The following is a 25,619-nucleotide window of genomic DNA, read 5'->3' as shown; positions in this document are numbered from 1 at the left end:
TTTTATTTGAACACTTGATTACATTTTAGATTCAGAAACTGATTAGAAATCTTGAGTTTAATTAGTTAATGAAATAAAATTCAATCCCTATCTATTTTTTATATGAAGTGCTAAATAAAAAAAATGAAAGTACTCTCCAAATAGATTTCATATAATGAAAAAATTACATAAGCAGCCTTTTCAAAACTTCAATCTGAAATGGAATAAAATCTTGCAGCTTCAATGCTAATAAACACAATAATATATATATATATATATATATATATATATATATATATATATATATATATATATATATATATATATATTTCATGAATTACAAGAGAACTTATCTTTTTGCCAAGAAGTACAAAAAATAAAAAAATAAAATTGGATTTTTAAAAAATATTCAACTTATGGGATTTTATTGTGTAGTGAATAGTATCTTTGAACTAGAAGTTATTCTCCAGAAGTTTTCAGATAGTGTACTCTGAATTGAGTAATATTTAGTTATCTCACACATCTTATTTATCTGATATAAAGTTTATTTAGGAAAATAAATCAGCTATACGTAAAAAAAAAGCCCAGGAAGAGATCTAAATACATAATTCAAATTCTGTAATGGACATAAAGGATGCATTATAAATGGATTTATTGAGAATTAATCGTTTCTGTATAAGATAAGAGAAAATAACGATGGTTTATGAAGCCAGTAAATTCAAAGCTGAACTATGTATCGTAGCTGTCAATTATATAATTATAAAGATAAAAATATAGTAGGAATGAGATGCACCCTTCTGTATTCAAGTAAATAAGTGAAACGGCGAGAGAATATTTCTTAGTTGTATAGAAATTAGAAAATTAAATCGAGGTTCGGTTATTCATTCAAAGGTTAATTATTCTAATTTTCGAAATTATGGTATATAAATGATGGCGAAATACAAAGCTAAGGATTCTAAAAATAAATCATAACTCACAAGCAGCTCTTTAATTCAGAAAATTAGAAAATATTCTCGTGAAAAGGACTATTATCCTGTCAACAGTATATTGATTGTTGCAAATTAACTAGCGAATGTTGTCGAAGAAAATCACATGAAAATTGGAAGAGTGCTTAAGAAATTTAGAAAAATAAATATTTGTAATACATTTTAAATATGAATATATAATAATATTGAAAGTTTTGTTTACTTTTAGTAAGGCTTTATCTATTTATGTTATTCATGTGCATTCAAATAAAAAATAATTACTAAAATTGGTTTGGAACAAATAAAGAACCACACCAGAAATAAATCAGAAAATAAAAGAACAACAACAAAAAAAGCCGAGTTTCATAAAATAATGAATTTTGACAAAATGAACACCGAGAAGTAAAATAAGTAAGATTATATGAAAAATAAAATAAATACATTTATACAAAAGGAAAATTAATCGATCTCAAGAATGACATTCGATTCCGAAAGCTCTACAATGCCAAATACAAAATAAAAATGACGCTGAAAGAAACCTCAGCTTATTAACCTTTGCTATAATTCTGCATTTAAAAAAAAACGTAAAATTTGTGATCCTAAAACTATATAATGTTCCGTAACACTTAAAGTAAAGCCAATCATTAAAAACCTAATTATAGATTAATTAACAGAAAAAAAATTCATAGAAAGTAAAAAAAAAAAAAAAAATGTTGAATAGAAGAAAAGAAAGAGTCATATGTGCATTTATAAACATTTTTAAATTTGCTTATATTCGTTATTCGCACACATAAAAAAAAACATAAAGCAGAAGTCGTTATGGACAAATAATTCTTTAATAAAGAGATGGCTGTATTATCAAAAATTCAAGTACATTTATTGCTTATGAATTTCTAAGGGGAAGCATTCTATCTGCAGCAAAAAAAGATCTAGGCTCTGATCAAAAACCTAAAAGTGTATCAAACTTTTGCTCTCAACTTTCGTGCAGTTTGAACCGTGATAATTAATATATTTCGGTTACATCTGAATATCAGTGAAAATGAAGATGATTCTGTTAATATGTTAGTTCAAAAGAGAGCGTACATATAAGTAAAATCAAAAAAGTAAACTGAGTTTGAAATTAATGACAATAATAGACCTGATCTAACAGCATGCAGATGGGAAAACAACGCCATTCAAATTTAGTTGCATTACTTTAACAATCACCAAGAAGAGTTCATATTCTGCAACAGAAAACACCACTACATATATATATTTTTTTAATTTTGTGCATAAATTGGACAATCAGCATTTTGTTAATAAGCAAACGCCTATCACAATTTTTTTACATAATTATAGAAGTTCCTTAATAAGCAAAAACCCATCGTAATTTCCCCCCATATTTATTGAAGTAACTATAATCAGCATACATATCTTGTTATCTGTTTTATTTTTCCATTAAACATTTTGTCATTCGACATTAAAAATATTTCTATAATTTTAATAGGTAGTTTCTTTATAATCTTTTCCTTTGAAACCATAAAAGTGGGATAAAGGCATGGCAGGAAGACATTTTCCATCGCACAGGCTTAAAGATAGTTAACTCCCTAGAAATGGCGTTTGTTTCTTATCCACCATTAAGTAAAAGAGAACTTCACCATCTACTGGGTCACAAAGGAAGTCAGAGCAAGTCAATGGTAGTAGTTACCTCGGAGAGAAAATGAAGATCGACTGCGCGTATACGACAAAAGCGACAGAAAGAAAGAAGAGGTGAGCATCGAATGTTCGGTTCTGTTCACCTCGTGATTGCTTTCGGGGGCGCAAGGGTGAGAGATGTTTTCTAGGGAGAGAAGAAATGAGCAAGATGGCGAGGCACTAAGATAAAAGAAAAAATCGGGAAGTGAGGCTCTATTCGCTCTATTCCGTCAAGTTTGAGCAGATTGTAGCAGGAAAAATGTTTTTTACGTTGTTTGGGAAAGTCGAGACCCATAAATCAATTTAGGAGGCGAAAAGAGCACTAAAATGTTTCGAAATCCGAAGGTAAGTAAAAGGTTTTGGACAGCTCAATGCACAATGTTACTTTCTCCAAGGAAGTATAGAATTCTTAGGAAAAAGCGGAGAACAAGCTTGGAAATCTAGTTTCAGGCATAAAAATGAGTTTGTGAGGAGATGTCAGTAAATTGAATTTTATAAAAGAGAAAGACTTTATGAGGAAAAGCTTTAAAAGTTTGGAAACATAATAGAAACCAAATTTTTCGCATTCTTTTTTTCTTATTCGATACTAAAACTACTTCTGTTAAACTTAGATATTAGACAAAATTGTAACAGCATTTTAGATATAAGGTACTCTTATTCGAACAGTGAAAAATATAGTGAAATCATAAGAACTTATCTATTAAAGAATTCAGAAATTCTTTAGCTTATTTCTAAAAAAATATAATAAGCGATGAGTATACTACCATGAGAATTAAGATTTTTTTATAGTTAATATATTTTTATTATGATTCAAAAAGGGAGTTATAATTTATTATTAAAAAATAAGAATTTTTTTTAATAGATACATAAATTTGTCCATTGCATAAATTTGTTTAAAAGTTCTCAAGACAAGACGAAATTTGTTTAAGAAATCTAAAAAAAAAAAAAAAAAAAAAAAACTGAAAATTTTATAAGTGAAATATTTTATCCTTTCATTATTTATTTAAATGTTGTTTGTTTTGAATCAAATTAATGAAAACTATCATTTTCAATTAAAAGTATTAATCATTAGTCGAAGCTCTAACATTCAAGAATTCAAGAAGCAAAATCTTGCACTTTTACTGATATTATTAATTAATGAATAATCTTTAATTAATTGTACATGTTTATTTGAATTAGAAAATTAAAAATTGATATTAAACAGTTGCAACGCCTCAAGTTCTTTCCAGAAACAATTTAGAAGGTTATAAACATTCTTCTCGATATAGTAATATGCATTTTGAGTTTCTGTTCTGTTTTTCTCTTAGTCCGGTCCTGACCTTTCCTACGTTGCCAAATTTTCCCTTTTCCTTTTTTACTCCTCTACTTTCATTAATTATTGAATTCTCAGTATGAAAAAAAATGAAATTATTACTAGGATTTCTGCAAATATAACTCACAACACACCATTGTATTGATTGAAATCCTCAACTCTATCATGAAATAAAAATAATTAATCTCAGAATTTTCAATTCATTTTAAAAGAATTCAGTAAAAGTATGAAATTTCATGATTTATTTTCTAGTCACGAATAACAAATAAAATATTAATCGCAAAGTAAGAATAAATTTCCATACAAAATCCTTATGAATACATAATTTACTAACGTTATTTAAAAACAGAAGCTATTCCTTAATTTATGATATATTTATGCGCTAAATTAGGGATTAGTCCCAAAAAGCTATTGAGGTGACGAGTAAAAAAATATTTTTATGAAACCGATCAATGTTAAAGAAGGAAGCGCGATGACATTTAAAATAACCTCTTAGAAATACTGTTTAAAATCAAAACATCGTAATGGATACTAATTAAAGGATAATGGAATTTTGCTTATTCTAATAATATTATAATTTAAAGTTTTCGTCACCCATTTACGCGAAAGGAAAGTTTTCTATTTTTGATCGTTATAATGATATTATATATGTCTATATATTTTGAATGAAAGTGTAACTGATTATTTTAATCAAGTATTTCAAGATGTAAATGCTTCAGTTTAAAGAAATCTAAATCTTCTTGATTAAACAGCATTTTTCAAATAAATTGATTTACATTTTTTAAAAAGATTTGCAAGAATCGCGTTTAACAACTATGATATATTTTTAAATGAACAATGAAATTGGAAAATTACACAAATATCAAATATCTATCGTTCCTCACAAGATAAATTCAATAATACAATTTGAAACTTAGATAAAATAAATAAATTTCAACAGCTAGAGGATAAAGTTTTTATGGAGAATAAAAATATATCGGAAAATATATATTCAAGTGAAGTTTTAAAATAAAAAGAATAATTAAATCTGTACAGAAAAAAAAGCGATTGAATTAAATTCAGTTAACAAAGTTTTTATAGCAACTACAAAAGCAAAGGACACATATTTTTATATAAAAGATGCATTGCTTATTATAATAAAATTGAAAAGTAGCATCAACATTTAAAAATTGAATAAATTCAAAATATTTTTATATAAAAGATGTATTGCTTATTATAATAAAATCGAAAAGTAGCATCAACATTTAAAAATTGAATAAATTCAAAAGACATTCAAAATTTAGAAATAATCATCTTTTTAAGTAATAGCTGGGTCACTTTTTTTCCAACCAACCGTAATGTCCGGAGGTTAAGAACCTTGAGTTTAAGCATTCTGCCCACTTTCTCGGAAATCGTCAATATTTAAAAGTCATTTCAGAAATTTTGTCATTTAAAAAAGACTTTTAGGAAAAAAATATCTAGTATTAAATATTTTAAAAAATTTGGTAAAATTATATTACTTCTATGATAATAAACAAAATAACATTTTATCATTGTATCCAAGAGTAATGCAGTTTTACAAAAGACTGTACATTTTTTTTTTACTTAACTATTTGTAAGCAGTTTTTTTTTTTTATTTACTGTGAGTTTAAGAATTATATTTGATTTATGGATATATGCAATACAGTGAATTTTTAGAATTATATATCTTAAAAAATAAATTTTTAATACTATTTTTAAAAAATTATTATGTGTATGTTTTAAATATTTTTTTAAAAAAATACTTGCTATATTTAAATACTATCAATGACGACTATAAATTTATCACCTATTTAAAAAATAAGTTTAAGATATTAATGGATTTATATAACGACAGAGATTTATATATGTCAGTATTTTTTGCATTAGAAAAACAGCCTACATATGACATTGCACTATATCCTTACGTTTATTTAATTCAACGAAAAATATACTTCTCTTTTGCTCAAAGTTTTCTAGTGATATTTTTTAAAAAATTCGCAATTTAGAAGTAAACAGAATTCTCAAGAATTGGTGCAAGAAACATTGATTCGTATAGAAAGGCTATGTTTACTTCGTGAAAATTAAATCCATAAAAAGAATAGGCTTAAAAATATTTAACAGTATCATTTCTGTTTCAAAAATTTAGTTAAAATATAAATTCCACAAATAATAATAAAAATCAATATCGTAACTACAAAAATTGCAGCAAAGGCTAATTTGATATACTAATAGCATTTAGGAAATAAAATAATTAATTGAATTGTTAGTCATAAATTTCTATGTGAAAAATATTTAAAACGCGAGAAAGAAATCCTAACAATATAATGATGTTAAATATATCTAAATTTGTGTTAAAGTAAATTTTTTCTTTCGAAAAATGTCAAAAATATTTTTAATGACTTTATTTTTCATGCAGTATTAATTTTGTCAATCAAATTTTATTATATACCTTTTTTACAATAGCATATTATATTATGCTTTATTTACTACAATTAAATGCATTTATAAATTCACATTTAAAAGCATTATCCTCTACTTAAAGTTTTCAGGTCCTTTTTTTCAACGTAAAATTTATAACCCACATAAAAAAAAAATTTTCGACCACATTTAATTTTGTGCTCGGATAGATTAATTACGCTAATATCAAACACAGGTGAAAAAATAAAGTTTTTTTACTAGATAAGAAAAGAAACAAATGAGATTATAATTGAGGCGGTTGTATTTTTGCAGTTGTAATGAGACTATAATCGGGGCAGTTGTGTTGTTTAGTTTACAATGCACTTTGTTTGTATTACAGAGTTCTCTTTTTTTAATGTATATAATACATGAAAAAACACCGATAATTACTAAAATAAATGCAGCGAATTTTCTTTATTCTGCAATTTGAATATGAATGTGATGAAAATATATTACAGTATTTTACGTTAATTACTGCCTTTCATTCAAGAAATAGCAATGCGTTACGACAGAATTCTATTCAAAAAATACAATCTCATATATGACTTTTTTTTATTGCATAGTAGTGAAAAAAAAATGTCACGATGCAATGAAAATAAGAATTTTATTCACAAACATATTGTTTAAAAATATCCGAATCATCCTCTTTGTACGACCGAATGGAATGAAAATGTAATGGTCCGGCGAATCCACACACAGATAAAAATAAAATTCTGGGAAATCGCCCGTAAATAATATTATGGCGAACATAACAACATAACTGTCATTGAACATTTTCATGCAGAAAGCTATCTTCCCAAGTGATTAAAATCAATATATATAATAGTATATTTTTTTCATCGTGAAATTGCCTAACAGTCATAAATTTCTCTGTTTCACAACAGAAAAGAACAATAATGAAAATGACTTTCTACAAAAGAAAGCTAGCACATTTCAACTGCACATTTATCAAGCTTAATGTTGTGATTTCGTTTTCTTCGAGAAACAATTCTTTCGTAGTACATTTCAATATAACATTTTAAGCATTCACTCTCTGTAGTGTTAAATGAAATAAATTTCTGCCAGAAATATTTCGACACAATGCATCAGCACCATTTAATAAAAATTAAGTGGTAATCAATTATTTATACTTATAATAAAGCTCAACGCTTGCGTGCGTGTGTGTGTGTGTGTGTTGGCGCTCTACAGGCAATTAGACCTACAGAAAACCAAATTTGGCACATGTATACCTTAGAGGTCGGAAATGTGCACCTCGGAGCGATTTTTTCGAATATTTAACTGTAATTCTGATTAATTAAAAATTAAGCGAAATTTTGGCGTTTATCCGCTATAACTTCCGAAAATATTACAGCACAAAATTTATTTTTACATCGCATTAAAGATAAAAAAAATATCTCTTTAAGGATACTAATATTTTAACCAAAAGATTAATTTCCTATTTTTAATGAATTTTTAAAAAAATAATTTAATCATATTTTTCAACAATTTTCGCACAAAATAAAATTAAAATTTAATCTGCACGAGCAAAAAAAGGGAAAACGAAAGGGAGCACGAAAGGGAAAAAATTAGCTTTTATCAATACGTTGCCATCATATTGACAAAAACTCAAGTTAACAAATAAATCAACTATTACTGCAAATTAAACATATTCAAATATGACTATCAAAATTTGAAAATTAAAAATATGTTGCTGAAAAACCTATTATGAATGCATAAAATATTAATTGAACCTTTTAGCGAGCATTAATACTGGCGGGCAGGCTGGTCATCAAAGGTGGCTAGTCTTTTAATAAACAATATATGTAGAGTATTTTTTTATCTAAAAAGTAAAGACACTTTGGATAGTAATTCAATGCTATAAAGCAGAGGTATTATAGTAACCGCCTGTACTAAGATCTAAGAAGCACATACTAAAAGAAACCAAATGTTACATTCATTTATTACCCTTCGTCAAGATTGATGAAGAAGGAATAACTGAAAATATAAATTATATATATTTTCTTTAACTCTTGAGGAAAACGAAGTTTTTCTCCTTCAAAATGACATAATTCTGAAAACACCTAGTTCAGAATCTGACAATAACTTTTGGAATCTAATGAACAAAGTAAAGTATCTTATTTTTTTAAAAAGTAGCTGATCATTTAACATCATTCTTTGGCTCTGCCCACCTGTATGAATCTGTATTTTCAACGATGAATATAATTAATACAACATATCGTTTCCGTCTCACGGATAACCACTTAGAATCCAGTGCAAGATTAGCAGTTAGTAATTATATATATTCATTGATATATATATAATTCATTGATATTCATTACATTAGTATTATATATTATATATTGGTAATTATATACAGAGATTGGCGGACTGTACGCAGACTAAGTCTTCTACTAAGAGAATTAACTTTAGATGAAAATGATTTATTTTTTAATGTATTTTGAATTGTTTGATATTAAATGCATCATTTGATATTGTTATATTTGTGGATATTATTGTTGTATTTGCCGGCGTCCTGGCATAGGGGTAGCGCGTCTTCCCCGTGATCTGGGCGTCCCGGGTTCGAGTCCCGGTTTGGGCATGGTTGTTCTTCTGTTGTTCTATCTGTGAGATGTGTGAATGTGCCCTCCTGTAAAAAGGGGTTGTGCAAGCGAATGAGTGATGCGTGAGTGGCAAAGTCGTACTCTTGGCTCTAGTTGGCGCTGCTATAAAAAATAAGAGACGTCCCCCTCAGGCTTAAATCGCTGTCTTCGTAACAGTGGGCTTGTCAGTGGCAAGTGCCATAAGAAACAAACAAACAATTGTTATATTTATATCTCGCGATTATTATTAAGTTTATATCTTGCGATTACTATTTTGTTTTCAGTTATGTAGATAAGTATATATTCCGTATTTATTATTAAGTTGTAATGAATATTGTGGACTTTTTTTAGCTCACCAAACCTACACCATTCGGTAGACCATGACACCTTAAAAAAATTAGAAGTACCCCAGCGAAGTACCCAGTAGCCGATACCCCAGCGAAGTCAGTCCATCCCTGTTATAAAGTAACAGTTATATTGTTATTAGTCAAATTTTTAAATTATTGAATGTATATTTGATAATAACACAATAACAGAAAACTCAAAATGGCTTTCATGAGAGTAGCTTTCTTTCGCGCTGGAGTGGAAATAATGATAATTTGATTTTGAAATCAAGAACCTATTTCTAAGTGTAACAAAAATTTAAAGGGAAGATCTCAAATTCCTTTTTTGTTTTTATAACATATTAACAAATTCGTTATGTTTTTGTATGATTTCAAAACCTGAGTAAATTAGATTTTTTAAACAATTGGGTTTATTCTTTAATAAGTATTTAATAATGAGATGTTTGAAATGATATCAAATAATTTGTGAAAATTATGATGATGATGTCATGTCCGCGTTACTACGGAAAGGGGTTTCAGTAGCTTCTGAGAGTAAAGACCCCTGAGCACCCGAGGGCAGAAGTCTGACTTCTAGCTCATGAAACTCGCACACATTCGCTTGCACAACCCCTTTTTACAAGGGGGGGGGCTCATTCACACACCTCACAGATAGAACACAGATGAAGAACAATCATGCCCGAATCGGGATTCGAACCCGGGACGTCCAGATCACGGGGAAGACACGCTACCCCATACCAGGACGCAGACTGTGAAAATCATGCTTGTTTAATAAGAATGGTTATTCAAATAATATTCAAAAATTATACTTATTTTATGAGAGTGGTACAATCATTTTATCATATTAAAAAATGTGGAAATAATTTGTCCCAAAAATGTGGACATTTCAATAAACAAAAGCTCAATTATCAAACTGTAGAAATATAAAAAAAAATAAGGCACTGAAAAATATCAAAAACTACAAAAATGATTCTAAAAATGAATTATTTGGTTTAAAAATTCAATACATCTGGCTGTTTTAACCGAAAAATATTTTAAATTGACTCTAAAATTAAGAATATGATGATAGGAATTGCAGGATTTTATTTCTGAAAAATCTATTAAAGACTGAAATAGAGAGATTATTGTATTAGCACATTATTGTATTATACACATTACGTAGAGCATAAAAAGATTTGATAAAAATGAAATAAATGTATAGTATTTGTTTTGCTGGCTATAATTTTTGAAATAGGGAAGTCATAAAATATTACTTATTCTATGAAATGTATTTACTCTAAAATATCTTTTTTTTTTATGGCAGACTTTTGCATTTCATTTGTGTAGATAATTTTTAATACCAATAAGTCTTTTCATACGCTGCAATAACTCAGCACATTAATTTTCAAATATTTTAAAACCTGTTTCAAAAATATTTATAAAGTTTATTCAATACTGAATCTGACTTCAAATTAAAAAATCGTTAGATTTTTAGCAATTTTATTTGCTTATTATTATATATTGATTTTATAAAATTAATAGAAAAAAAAAGAAAGGAAAAAAAAAACGGATTTTTTCCCCTCTGAGTTTTAAATATACATAACATATCTCAAATTCAATTCTTTATATGTTCAACTTCTACCGAATTTTAAAACTATAGAGTTATATATGAATAGGGTTAATTATATATTATGAGATATTTAGAAAATTTAAATGAAAGAATATTAACTGAAAAACTTCATTACACACTGCACTTAAGTGTTTAGTTTAGTTTAGTTTCATTAACGTTTCAATTTAAAGCAACACTAGGCCTATTTTGGGGCAGACCTCGTAATTTTGAACCGCGGTCAGATTGACGAGGACGACACCTGAGCTGGCATCCTCTCCCCTCTCCACACCCAGCCACACCAGCGGAAGGATGTTTATGTGTATGTAAACGTACAGATAGGTAGACGATCAATTAATCGATTGATGTATGTGTTCAAATTTTGATTAATACTTTAGATGCTAAAACTATGTACAAAATTTTATCCATTTAGTTTACTTATTGTTAGTTATTATGTTTCCTTGCATTCGACTAGGCAGATAGACTTCATGAGAATAAGACACCTGAGATGGCATCCCCTCTCCAAACTTCCACACCACACCAGCGGGAAGACGTTTGGCCCTGCACCAGACCCACTTACACGATGGCTTTTCGGGAAATCGGGTCTCGAACCTGAAACTCTACTCTCAGTGAGTTGTACAATGAATTGTTCTAGAAGTTTTGATTTCTGCATAAACATATATTTAATCATTTTTTATGATATAAATATATTTGAATTCTCATACTTCATTATTTTCTTTTTATAATCTAACCAAGAGAAATTCTTGAATAATATGGTTCAAACAAGTAAGTAGAAAACATACTTTGAATCTGAAAACATTTTGATTATACTTCATTTTCAAAAGATGCAACAATGTTTTTCAAAACATATAAAAATTATCACATAAAGTTATCACTGATCCTGAGACACAAGGATTCTTTAGGGGATGAATAATCCATCCTCATTTTCCACCTAGAAGACGGAGAGGAGCATTGGCAATGTTTCAAAAATGCAATTATATAAGCAGGTTATTTTTTTCCCGCCAAAACTAATAAAATAAAATTAAAACGTGGTGTTGGTTTATCATTCCTTTTGTATATCTAAGTATTTTTCTTAGATACTGTTATCAATACCACGAGTACTAAATTAGCTTACTTAAATAGAAAAGGAACAACGTAGGCAAAGTAGCAGCATGAAAAAATTAAAAGTTGAAATACAAAGAGAAATATTTTTATACAATACAATCGTAATTCGGTTTAGTTTGTTAATATTAAATATATAGATAATTAACTGCAATCATGTAGTTAAAAACTAACCGTAAAGAATATATTTTGAGATAAAAAGTTTTTTTCGCAAAACATTATAGAATAAATTCTAATGCTGCATTATTTTAGAATTTTGCAAACAACGTATTGCAATTGATTTTGTTTTGCATAGAAAAAACACAAACACACCAAAAAGGCATCAAATAGGAAAGCAAAAGCTCACAAAATTATTATTGGTTGCTAATTTCGAAACTGCTTCCAATTATTATTACACATTCAAAGAACAAATAAAACTTTTTGTTAAAATTCTCTAGCATTTAATTGTTTCTATAGAGATTTTGTTCTTAAATCACTGTGAAGTCTAGCCAATAATTTTAATTAATGCCTTGAATATATATTTAAAATAAAATACATTTAAGATAATATTGATATATATCTAAAATAAAATCCAGAATTTTTGAAATATAAAAATTTGTCTGCAAAGTCTGCAGTTTTTGCAATTGGATGTAAAATCAAATGTAATTTAAAGATAATCTAAAACAGGAAATCAGCTCTTATGCCAAATCTAACAACATATTAAAGGCGATAATAGAAAAATCTATCTAATCTTTTGGATCCAATTTAGATATTGAATAATCTACTTAACCTTTATCATTCTTAGCAGGAAAAATTTTTCTTACCTTTAGAGAACTATTTACCCAGCTATAGGATTAATTTACGATCAAACCTACGTGAAAGCAGCGTGGATTCGCAGCTGCGACTGGGCAACTTGAGCAACGTAAGGAGGGTTCATGACATTTTTGAACAGCCACGTCGAAGCACTGTTGCGAATGTGATTCACGGCAAACGACAACTGCTCAAATAGCTCACGTGAATATCACGTCTACAGGTGTCAGCGCTGTAATCGGTCGAGACTGAATTTATAGTTCAAGTTGACAACCATTGTCCGTCACTATTTTATTGATATTTTTTCAAATAATAAATAGGGAAGAATTGGTTCTCCTTTTATTTTTATTTAGTATATGAATAGCTTTTCATTTATAAAAACAATTCACAAAGATATTTTCATTTATGGCTTTTGCAGTTTATAAAGCGAGCTATTTTAAAACATATTTTATTTCCATCCATAAAAGTTGTTTGATAGCGTGCTTTCTATTTCTGTAACTTTCTGAAGCAACTGAACAAATTAGTTTTTATTTGTTAGAAATAATGGTATCAACAATGCAATATTTCCTTTTATGGTACGGAATGAAACAATACTGACATGTATTTTGAGTTATGCAATTTATTACGTCAGTATATTTTTTTTATTTGAAAATAGTTTCCCTCTCTATATCAATTCATTTTTCCAGGAACGAGTATTTTGTTAATTCTGACGTAATTTATATTTAATTTAAAAATTATTCAATCTTTTGATAAAAAATTCCGAAATAATATTTCAAATTATGGATTTATATGTTTCATTTCACTTCCTGTTTTGATAACTTAAACACTATTATTTATACGATACGCCATTTATTTCTACTAAATCAATTTCGCGAATTTAGTAAAAAAAAAAAAACACTTTTATAAATATATTTTCCCAATTTGGCTATGAAAACTTTAAAAATTCAAAAAAAAATCACAGTAGATAATCAATAAAAAACTTCGTTTCAATTTTATAAATTTAAAAATTTAGGTACGAAAAGAACTTTGATTTTTTATTTGGAAGTATTAGGATTTTCAATAGCAATGACATTATAGTAACATATAAGTTCAGCAATCTTACTCATATTCAAATAGAAAAAAAAAAAAACATAATTTTTTAAAATGAAATTGACTTTTGGAAGCAAAAAAAAAATCACTGAAGCATACTTCTTAACATTCAACCGGTCAACCATGAAATAAAAAAAATCTTTTATTTATCGTTTTTTCTTCTAATAAAATTCTCGTTTTGTACAATTATTACAATGATAAGATATATAATCAACAAACGGAACACGGCAAATTACAGAATAAAATCATAAATTAACAAACATTAAAAACTGCTATGTAATTCAACAAAACGACCGGCATTTTTTTTTCTCAATCATTACACTCAAAGTTGACAGACATCGTAGCAGTATCGACTGCAACCATCTTGGCTGGAAAAAATCAGCTGATACACATTTTAACAAACAATGCACCATAAATAATTTTACGACTGCAATGGAATCAACAGAAGGAGAAACAGGGATTGGGACGAAGGAAATAAGCAGACAACGCGATCACTCTCGATTAGAAAGATATAAAAGAAGATATAATGATAATTAAGATCAATCCTGTAATTGCCCATTTAGAAAGATAGGAGTACATGTCAGATGAATATTTTCCCACGGTGATTCTTTAAAAATATGTTTTCTTCAATCAAACTGACAGCTGAACGAATCAATAGATATTTAAGACAGTATTGTTTAATTATTTCAATATAACCAATCAATTTCAATAGATGAATTTTCAAAGCGTTATCTGTGACTAAGCATATTCAATCGAAAAGTCCCATAGAAAATTGTGGTTAATACTGAAAACGAAAAAGAATGCATATAACTTTTTAATAAAATAATTAAATATTTATAAATATTGATAAAAGATACAGATAATTTTATATTTCGGTGCAAATTATATCCCGTGACTAATATTTATGTTTTAACTTTTTTTAAATCAATTTTTCATGTAGTAAATAAAATAAAGAACTTTGCTGAGTAGTCTTCGGACAGAAAAACAAAACAAAATATATTAATTCGAAACAGGCAAAAATTGTGATAATAATTCAAAAAAATATCAAAATATATTAATGTGAAGTCAAACATATTAATTATTAATTCAAAAAAGTCATTCGTATACAGTTTAAGCCGAATATTTTTTAATGATATAAAATAAAATTGTTTATATAAAATAAATTAAAAACGAGATATTTTGTCAAAACTACGTGACAATAAAATTGATTCTGTTATATAATATGGATTTGATAAATATAATTTTAAAAACCCCTACTGTTTTTTTTATTTCATAGAAATATAAAGTCTGTCATTTTTACATCGAAAAAAAAGCATTGACGGTATTTTAAAGAAAAGACAAAAGTGACGCTAGGTAAAACTTGATTAAATTGATGATATCTTGAAAGGAGAATTGCTTATCAGACTAAACGCAAGTTATTTTACTATCGATTTAGATCTTAAGAATTTAATTTGTGCATTCAGATAGCATGAAATGTGAAATTGACTGCTTGGCAAGTAAGAGAAATTAATATTTTTTAATATACTATTTCATTCTATGGTTAAGAACATACAATATATGAAATTTTTATGGCATGTTTCTTACAATTCTTCGGCATATCCGAAAGACATTTATGCATAAAGATTTAAAAATCAATTGCGATTAAAAAAAAGGCCAAACCTGAAATGAGAATTTAATACTTTTTATTGTGCTCTGCAAAATCGCAAACCTTTGAAATTAAATTTTTTTAAATCTATTTTTTAAGAATAATTTTTCTTTTTTCCCCTTTTATTTGAATATTTCTTAAAGCATTATAGTTTTTGCATTCTATACAGCCAGTTACAAAACCAATTAAAACATGCAATAAAAATGCGAAGGTAGTGCATAGAATAGCGTAAGAAAGTGCCTTAATGTAAAAGAGCGCAGAGTATTCTACAAGGAGTGACAAACATAAACCTAGTATTTTCCCCATCGTTCTTGAACTGTTATCGATTTTTATTTACGATTTATTTATGATTTTTTTAAAATCTTTTCTACATCTGAAACTTTACCAATTACTTTAATTGCTAAGTAATAACAAAAAAAAATCGGCAGTAAATTTTCAACAGGGCATTACATTAGGAGATAGCTTTGAAACTTTAATTGATTCATCCATTGAGAACCTTCCCGATAAATATTTATAATATTTCAGGCTTATTTGAATTGGAATCGTAAAGAACTTGAATAAACGGAAAACGTTAAAACATATGAAAGCTCTAAAGGCATCGCATAATTCATGCATCATCACGTAACTCTTCGTAAAGCCTTTTGCAGGGATCTGATGTGTTGAGTTTTGTAACTTTAATAACATTAACAATATCAAATATATGAAAGCAATATTTTCATTTTCACTGTGGTACTTGAAGAAGGAACTCCCAATAATGCGATAGTGTTGTGATGCAAATAATAATAATAATAATAATAAAAACTCAATTTCAATCTAGAAATTTTGTTTTATACATCGAAAAAATTTTCTGTTTGAATGTTTGGCAAAATTTAGTATTAATAATAAATTTAATTGTTTTTTGATCTGATAAATCATAAATATAAAGAGAATAATTCTTATCGTGATGCAAATCTAATATTTTAAATTTTTCGTACAAAAAGTATAGAGAAAATATTGTAATCGCTAAAAGATTCAGACTCGAATTTGACAAAACTCCACGTTTTAGACCTCCCGATTTAGAAAAACACATTTTTAACATTATGTCTGCCTGAGACAACGTTTGAGTTAGACCCACGAACTTTGGAAGAATCATGGTATATGGTATTTACACCAAATTCGTAGATTTCTATAAAATTATATATGAAATCCATAAAATCTTTCTGTCTGGTTATCCGAATAAAAATTAACGCAATAACTACAAGATAAGTTAACGCAATGACAATACGGAGCTAGATGGACAAAATTTTATTCATAGATTTAATATCTAAAATGTAAATTTTTATCAGATTTTGAAACAAATTGGTCAAGAGGTTTACTTTCTGTATGTCTGTAATTTCACAAGCATGTAAACATAATTCAAATATGCAATAACTTAAATTTATGAAATTTGGTACATGAATTTGGGACTACAATTGTAGCTTTATGTTTGATTTTGGTTCCAATCACTTGAAAGCAATGTGTATAAAACACAAATTCTATTTTCGGGCATTTATAACTAGATGACAAGAATTAATCACTAAAAAATTGCCATGTGTCATGCAATATATATAATAAAGTGATCAATTCACTAAAAATTCAATAAAAATGCTAAGATCAATATTTCGTAACTTTTGTTCATCAATGCCATGTAACGCATTTGCCTTTATATCCACGGTCTACAATTTTAGGCGGAAGGAGGAAGATAATACCTTTATTAAAAAGTATGTGGCAACGTTTTGTGGTTTGTGATTTTTAATCACTCTGATTGAAATATTTTAATCCAGTCATATTAAAGTGCTACGCTTAAATAACTAATATTTTGGAATTATAACAACCAGTAAACAAAATTAAAAAAAAATGAATTTCTAAAAACAGCATGATGCCTTACTGTTTGAGAATGGAAATATATTGAAAACTTACATTAATGGAACCATTAATGCTATTTTGGGAACATAATTGCTTTAAACAATGAGAAAATGCCCTTAATATTATCATAATTCGATTCGCAACATTATCTTACTTGCTATTTAGAATATATTTCTTAATAAAAAAAAATATGAATGTAATAAAATGTATTATTTAAACAATATTTCAGGTTTTTGATAACTAAATTTATTAATCTAATATCTAGTTTGTGAACTCGTCCTGTATCAGAAAGTAAATAAAAATAAATAATGACCCATTTAATCCTTTTATCAAGATAAAAGACAATTAAAAGCAAATATTTTTTTAAAAAAACAGGTTAAAATATGTCATTTAGTTTTATTATTACTTAATGATTTCCATTTTGACCGTTTATAAATTTTGTTTCTGTCTCTTAAAACTGAATCGTGCTGTTTAATTGTGTAACAATGGCAACAAGTAAGCTCATAAAAAGTAGGACACAGTGAACACTTCAATGTTTACTCTAGAATTTAATGCACGCGATGTTGAAACCGTTCCAGGTGTGCATACCCCCCTCTCCCATTCACGTTGGCATTTACGTGGACTTCTAAGCAATGCCGAACTCGACAGAGCATTTTTTTTAGAAGGCGTCAGAGATGCTCGCCCGAAGTATGTGGAGTCATCTCTCTATTTCCATAAGTTTGGCACGTTGTCGTAATTCTATACAAATAAGCAATTTAATTTGCTTTTATGTATTCATCGTAGAATAATACTACAAAGAAATCTTTAACTAAACAATTTCTACTTACTTGGTCTTTCCTATCAAAATAAATTTAAGAAATGGCATTAAATATAAAAATCATTTAAAAAAAGCCTCGTGCACTATTTAAAACCGGTTTGAAATAAGACTTTTTGCTGTTTACATTTAAAACCTTCCATACTCTGATATTAATTTCAATAGGTATAAAAATAAAAAATTATCCGATTTAAGCCTGATTTTAAAGAAAACCTGTAATAAAAGTAGCTGAGAATTTAAAGAATAAATAAAAATTTTAAATTATTTCAATATCATCTTAATCGGCATATTTTGGTTTTCAAATGACTAAAATTTCTCAACAGTTACAGATAGATTTCGTGCTTCCACCTATACTACTGCAGTCTGTTCATAATTGAAACTTTATTTGCATAGATAGAAAACAAATTTAAAAGAATAATAAACAAGTGTGATTAAACTTATAAAAACTGAATAAAATGGAAAAGCATGTCTAAGCATGGATTTTAAAGAAGTGGAAAAATGATTTGTTTTTTTTTAAGAAATAGGAAAATCCGTATTACTTTTGAAGATTTAAGAAAAAGATATCATATCATAAAAATGTCGTTTACTTTATTTATTTATTTTGTTTCAAATCTTGAAGCTGTTAAAGGTAACATAAATACTGAGATTCAAAACAAATTATGGGAAATTAATGCTATTTGAAATATAAAATGAATGGATTCACGAACTAATTGAAAACATGATGATATAGTAATATGCTTCACACGGTTTCATCCAATTATCATTTAGCTTTGCCAACGAAAAAGAAAAATAAATTTTTAAAAATGCGATAAAGGAAGGTTTTACAAAACACCACGAAATTTATTTTAAACTTCAATTTAATCATAAAATTTTAATTGTGTACTATATGAAGTATATGAATATGTGTAGCATATGAAAATGCCACTCATACATGAATATGAGAAAAAAATGCCGAAGTAATAATGTTGATATCGATATTCATTATTTCCTTGACCTATTGCTCTAGCAATTTTCAACAGTGTTTTTGAAAATTGCATTAGTTATTACATTTCAAACATAGAATTACATAGAAATACAGAAATGCAGTGTTCATTAATCTGTAAAGTACCTTACTGTAAAATGATGTCTGAATTTTAATGAAAGAATTTTAAACTGATTGAAAAATTTTATAAGATGGATATTGAGATGAACATAAAATTCTTAGACGATAGTCCTCATTTTTCATTCGCATCATTTTCCAATAATATCAGTAAAAAATCTGAAATAACTGTCTCGAGATGAGATTTTGCACTTGTAATATAATATATAAAACATCAAAACTTTTCAAAAAATATTTAACGATTTAATTGTATGAGTGTAAAAAAAAGTCAGTAAACCAATTATGAAGGCTATAAATTTTCAATAAAGAATCATAAACTGACTTTTTTGTTTTTTGTTTTTTTTGTTTACGAATGTTCACGTAGCTTAATATCTATTTAAATGCAAATCTTAAATTAGGCTGGCATCTGCAAGTAAACAACTTTATCTTCGATAACTTTTTTCTGGCATTGTCGTTGATAAGATAAAGGTTCTTTGAAACAATAACGCACAGCAAAATATTCCAAAAATAAACCGCTGCATTTCTAAACAACAAAACATAAATACAATTGGAGAATCATCAGTCTGAATGACCACAGCTTAGTAAATTTGATTTTAATAAGTAAAAGAAACGATCAGCTTTATTTTTAAACCAATATAATTCGTCCCTTTTTGGTGAAATATATTTCCTTTAATCTGTAAAAAAAATTGAATGAAAGGCTTCACAGAGATGACAAATAAACACGCTTTTCTTTAACTAAAGAATGTAAAATATTTTCCTAAATTATGTTTATATTAAAGAGGAATTTGATAAAATTTTATTTTAAAAAGAAAATGAGCATTATTTTAGATACATTAATGTGTAGTTTAAATAATTACAAATGAGGAAAAATGGCAGAAAAAAATCCTCATTATATTATTTTTTAAATGATTTTCTTCAATGAGTTTTGACTATTTCTGTCATTAAAGAATAATATGTTTCATTTCGCTAATGTAATGCCTTAATTAATATTTGCTTAATAAAAATCAATTGTGCTTAATAAGAACATTTATGCCCTTTCCCGTTTCAAAATTTGGAAAGCCAAACAAAAAAGATGGTAGATTTGAAAAGAAAGATTGTATTTTTTTCATGTCTATCATTAGAATAATTGAATGACTTAAGTGGTCCTTTAAAGTTGAATAATTTATTTATTTATTTTTTCATACTTAGGTGCTTAAAAAAATTTATATAGCTTATCCTGATAATTTCCCCCTTTTTTTGAAAAAAAAAATGTATTTAATAATAAAAAAAATCTCCAAAATCTTCAAAAATAAAATTTTACTGAATAGTTTTGGCAATAACATCCCCACCTACTTAGAGCCTACTTAGAAAGTACAACCATATGTGTAGTTTAAAAAAAATTGAATTACCGATGATCCTCCATTTTATTATGTTGTTTATTATGAATGAATGTATTATTAAAATAACTAGAAGTCTAAGAATGGCAATCCCAAATCAATAGTTTAATTATTTGAAATTCTTTTTATCTAAAGTCGGAATCGCACCATCATTGGAATCACTACCATTGGAATTGCACCATCATAATAATAATTAATAGAAAATATTCATAAATAATAAAAGATATATTCAAACTTGCTTTTATTAATCGAAATATATAATAAAAAGTAATCTATTTTTATCTCAAATTTGATATTCTCTACTCTTTATTCTAGAAATTTCTTGTTCTTTCAAATAAATTTTAAGGAAACGTCAATTCGAGATATTTTACTGATAAAATATTAAGCATACCAATATCTTTTTATGCTGGAAATAGTCAATTTCTGTTTTTAAAAAAATGCAAGAACGTCTATCGCAAACTGAAAAGTACCATCAGAACTAGCCCGTAAGTGATGTTTTTTATCAATAGAATTTAACTGACGGAAATAATATTTTATTTCATTTCAGTCAATAAGCAGACTTAAAAAAACTATAGTCTGGAATATAACAGTCATTCGGTCTTTTTAAAAACATATTCATTAAAATACCCTTGACATTTTAACTTATAAATCAATTAATCAATCTTTTGCGAACAAATTTGACCTAGTTATGAAGAATATCATTATTTTAAGATAACTAGTCTTGGGGGAAACTCTGCGACGTTGGTTGGTATCTTCTTTGAAGCGGTCAATGAAATGATTTAAAATCGCGTGTTTTTATTGAATAGTGATATTCAAATTTTCATAATTCATTCACTTTTCCCTGCAAAAAGGTGGTTCTTTTTTCATTAAAAATATTAGTGTTTCAAAAATATTTTATTAAATATTATTAATAGGAACTACAGTCAATGTAAAATATTAAAACATAATTCATCGGAACTTTTATTGACTTAAATTGCATAAAATTTTTTTACTTCATTTAGACCATTTTTCCTCTTAAATGTGCATATGCTGAAAATCAATGGTTTATAAATTAGCTCCTGGGCATCGATTAGAGTGAATATCATGTATACATAAACCGTGTTTGCATTAAACAATAAGGAATTATTGAATTAATAAACAGAGTTTTTAAAAGGGCGTAGAAAGCTTTTTCTTGCTTTTAATTTCCTAGAAAATGTCATGCTTAATACTTATTTCAGCCTATATAAAAATGTATCGAAAATTATAACTTTCTAGGGTTAATATGCAGCGAGAGTTTTTGATTAATTCAATCTTTTAGTTTGAGTTTTTGTCCACGTGGTGGCAACATGTTGATAAAAGCTCATTTTTCTCATGCACGAGAAATGTGCTTGTGCAGGTTAGACTTTAGTTTCCTTTTATATAAATTATATTGAAAAATATGCTTAAAATATTTTTTTTTCTTCAAATGAGTCGAAAATAAAAAGATTAAAGCATAAAAATTGGTATACAGAAAAAATATTTTTTTAAATTTAAAAATGATGCAATAATTAATTTTGTGCTATAATATTTTTTGAAGTTATTCCGGGAAAATGCCAAAACTTTACTGAAATTTTAATTGATTAAAATTTTACTAAAAATTTCAAAAAAAATTATTTTGGTAATTTTAAATCAAACGGTTTAGCCTGTACAGTTCCAACACACACAAACACACATTCATCTTGGTAATAAAAAGAGATTCAAAGAAACTAACAGATAATCAATGGCTTTCGTCTGTCATAAGAAATTTTCTTAGAATGTTATAAAAAGTCAATATAAAATAATACTAAACAGGAAAGAGTGCATAAAGAAATGGAATATATAGGAACAAATTGAAGATAAAAGAAAAGTTTCGTTGGCGTTTTTGTTAGCGAAGTATATATATCATTTAAAAAAAAAAAAAAACGTATGGTAAGTACCTAACAAAAGAGCAAAAATAAAATATAGTTTAATACGAGAAATGTTCTATTAAAGACCTTTATTTCTGGAATTTGAAATTTACAGAAAGTAAAAACTGTTAATGAATTTTAAACATGAGAACTACTTCTCTAACAATAAGCGACTAAGAAAAATCAAACAGCTTTGTCAACAAAGAATGAAAAATATACTCAATAAAATCAGTTAAAAACGGCAGAATAGAAATGAACTTCAATATTAAGATGATATTTTAAAATAATTTACTCAAAAATAAAAATTTAGTTTTCTCAAAAATTCTATTGAATATATTATAAAGGAAAACGTGATAAACTGCCAAACAGAATTTATTTAATCCTATGAACAAATTGGCTAATCAAAGCCTTTAAGCTTTCTTTGGATGACATAACTGTCACATTTTACCACAAACTTATGAAATCATACGATCAACTCTTACGATACGAAGTAATTACTCTTGTAGGAGTAATAACTTCTCTGTAAGACTTGCTGCAGGTTATTTGCAATCCTCTTTTGATTGCTTCGTATTTCATAACCACTTCTACCTTCTAAAAAAATGTTGACCCACTTTCCTTCTACAGTTTTGTGAACTAATCGTAGCACAATACCAATATAGAGTTAAAAGCAAATAATTTGAGCTTCAACTACGGCAAATAAACTAATAAAATCTGGAGTAAAAATGATCTCTTCTTTCTAGAAAAATTATTAAATCTTTTATAATAGAAAATTTACTTTTGCAAAATTTTTTATCTAAAAATAACAATTGTTAATTAGGTTCATATTTATTCTATGATAATGCTTGAAATAATTAATTAATATATCAAATTTATGCATTACAGTTGTCTTATTGAAACAATAATTATCTTACTGAAATAAACTATGATAATTTCTAATGCGCATTCCATGATAACTAAGGAAAATTTGAGCATATTGAAATTGTGAATTAGTACAAGAAAAAACAAGTGCAAACTTTTCCACTATATTTTTAACTATTGAAGAAGGAAAATCGATTTCGGTGTGGTTTAACTATTGTTTTTAAAAGCAAAAACTAAGCGAGAAAACCGAAACCAAAAACCAATGAAAAATTGATCACAAAAGATAGAATTCGAGATTCTTATTCAACAGTAACTGATAATAAGTCAGAATTTCAGGTAATTTCGTCAATGGACAAAATTCCACACAATTTAGTCACGAGCATCTTATCAATTCCTGTTGCCACATTTCATAAGGTATGAAAACTGTGAACTTAAGAAAGAAAAGTTGATTTAGTGAAATAAAATAACTGCATATCACGCAGTTCCCATAATCTTAGCATTTTAATGCCTCTTTTTAATGCAAAAAAAACGATGATAATTTTTATTATTTAAGGAAATTTAAAATAATTTTAAAGATAAGATTGCATTTATTGAGTTTTAAATAATTTAACGATGAGATTATAAATGTTAGCATACAACGATGAAGGAAGTACATTTTATTATTCTTTCAACAACTATAAAATTATTAATTTACATTTTAATCTTTAATATCACCTTAGTATCTTATGCAAATAACATTACTTCATTCTTCTTTTTATATTCGTCATTTTTCTATTTATTTTCTTTTATCTATATGATTTGTGTGAATGGTAAAACTAGCAACGCTATTAAGATTTTTCGCACAGATTATATAACGATTTAATTATTTGCTTTATTTCGCCAGAGAAAATTTCCTGAAGAGATTTTTTTTTAAATTTAGTAATCATTAATTCTTTTAACATATCCTATATATAATTTTATAAATTGATAGAATTATCTCTGAAATATGTATATATGATATTAATATAAAGCGCGCATTCGGTTCATATAGCTTGTGGTTGTGAGAAAAACATTATTACAGCCGCTTTCCTTTAATGATTTTTTTTCCATTTCACTTCGTATTCTGCGCTTAACAATGAAAGACAAAAGAAAGTATTATAATTCGCTCTATTGATTAAAAACGACCTTGAAGAGAGTTTCACCGCAATGCATCGGTGCGCAGACATAACAAATCAAACTTTGAAGAGTCTCCTGTTGATAGAATCACGTGTTCGTAAAACTATCCAGAAAAGAGGGGGGGGGGGGGTAAGGGACGTAAACTTTTGAAATTTTTTTTAAGTATGCAAATATTTGAAGATTTATATTAAAGGATTCTTGTCGCATATTATGTTTAAATAAGTGAAAAAGAATTACGAAATAAAATTTACAATTTAAATATTAATATAATAAAGATAGCATCTGTTTGCAAACGGTGAATTACAGAAACTTCTCAAGATGCATGAGGCTTTGGTATAATAGAAATGCATAGCATACAATATATAAGTGTTTATATTTATTAGAATAATTAGTTTTAACAAGAGAGAAGAGAAATAAGAGAAGAGTTGAGAAGAGAAATAAAAACTAAATAATTATTAGCTATTTTATATCAAAAATTGTTCTAAAATTATTTAATTTTACTCTTATTACGATTAGTGTTTCTAAACTATAAATAAAATTTTAGATAAGAAATTAATATTATTTTGAATAATAAAATTTAGAACATTATTTCAGTACAAATATGAAAAATTCCAAAAAAACAACAACAAAAAAAATCAACAAAACAAAAACAAAAATATTTAACAATATTTTTTAAAAAATTAAAAGAAAGTTATAAGCTAAAACGTGTAAAAATAGAAAATAAGAAAAAAGTTTGCATGGCATTGAGTATGGAATTCAATTCTTTTAAGTAACTTTTAATTCTTTAAAATAAGAATTCAAGTTTGTTAAATAAAAAAATTAAACCAAAAAGACACAGCAAATAATAAAAAAGGAAGTTTAAATTAAAAACAAAGCAACTTTATGCAAATACTGTTGAATAAACAGCTGCGCAAATACTCCTCACTAATTACGTAACCGTTGCCATTACCAATGTCATTTTTCTTGCTTATTATCAAAATTATATCAAAATG

The 25,619-nt window shown here is 26.9% G+C and overlaps 1 protein-coding gene across 3 annotated transcripts in view; it reads right to left on the bottom strand.

The window, feature by feature from the left end:
* Nucleotides 1–25,619, bottom strand: part of LOC129984806 (uncharacterized) — a 127,330-nt gene that overhangs the window by 87,414 nt on the left and 14,297 nt on the right. Inside the window, exon 1 of one of the 3 annotated variants that reach the window (XM_056094767.1) lies at nucleotides 12,818–12,964. The exons of the other annotated variants lie outside the window; for them this stretch is intronic. The gene's annotated coding sequence lies outside the window, so the exon portion shown is untranslated. Of the gene's footprint in view, nucleotides 1–12,817; nucleotides 12,965–25,619 lie in introns of those variants that run through there. 3 annotated transcript variants of the gene reach the window in all.

This window comes from Argiope bruennichi, chromosome 9 (assembly GCF_947563725.1).
Source record: "Argiope bruennichi chromosome 9, qqArgBrue1.1, whole genome shotgun sequence".
NCBI classification, from domain to species: Eukaryota; Metazoa; Arthropoda; class Arachnida; order Araneae; family Araneidae; genus Argiope; species Argiope bruennichi.
Note: the sequence above shows the minus strand (reverse complement) of the source record. Positions and strands in the feature narration are given on the sequence as shown.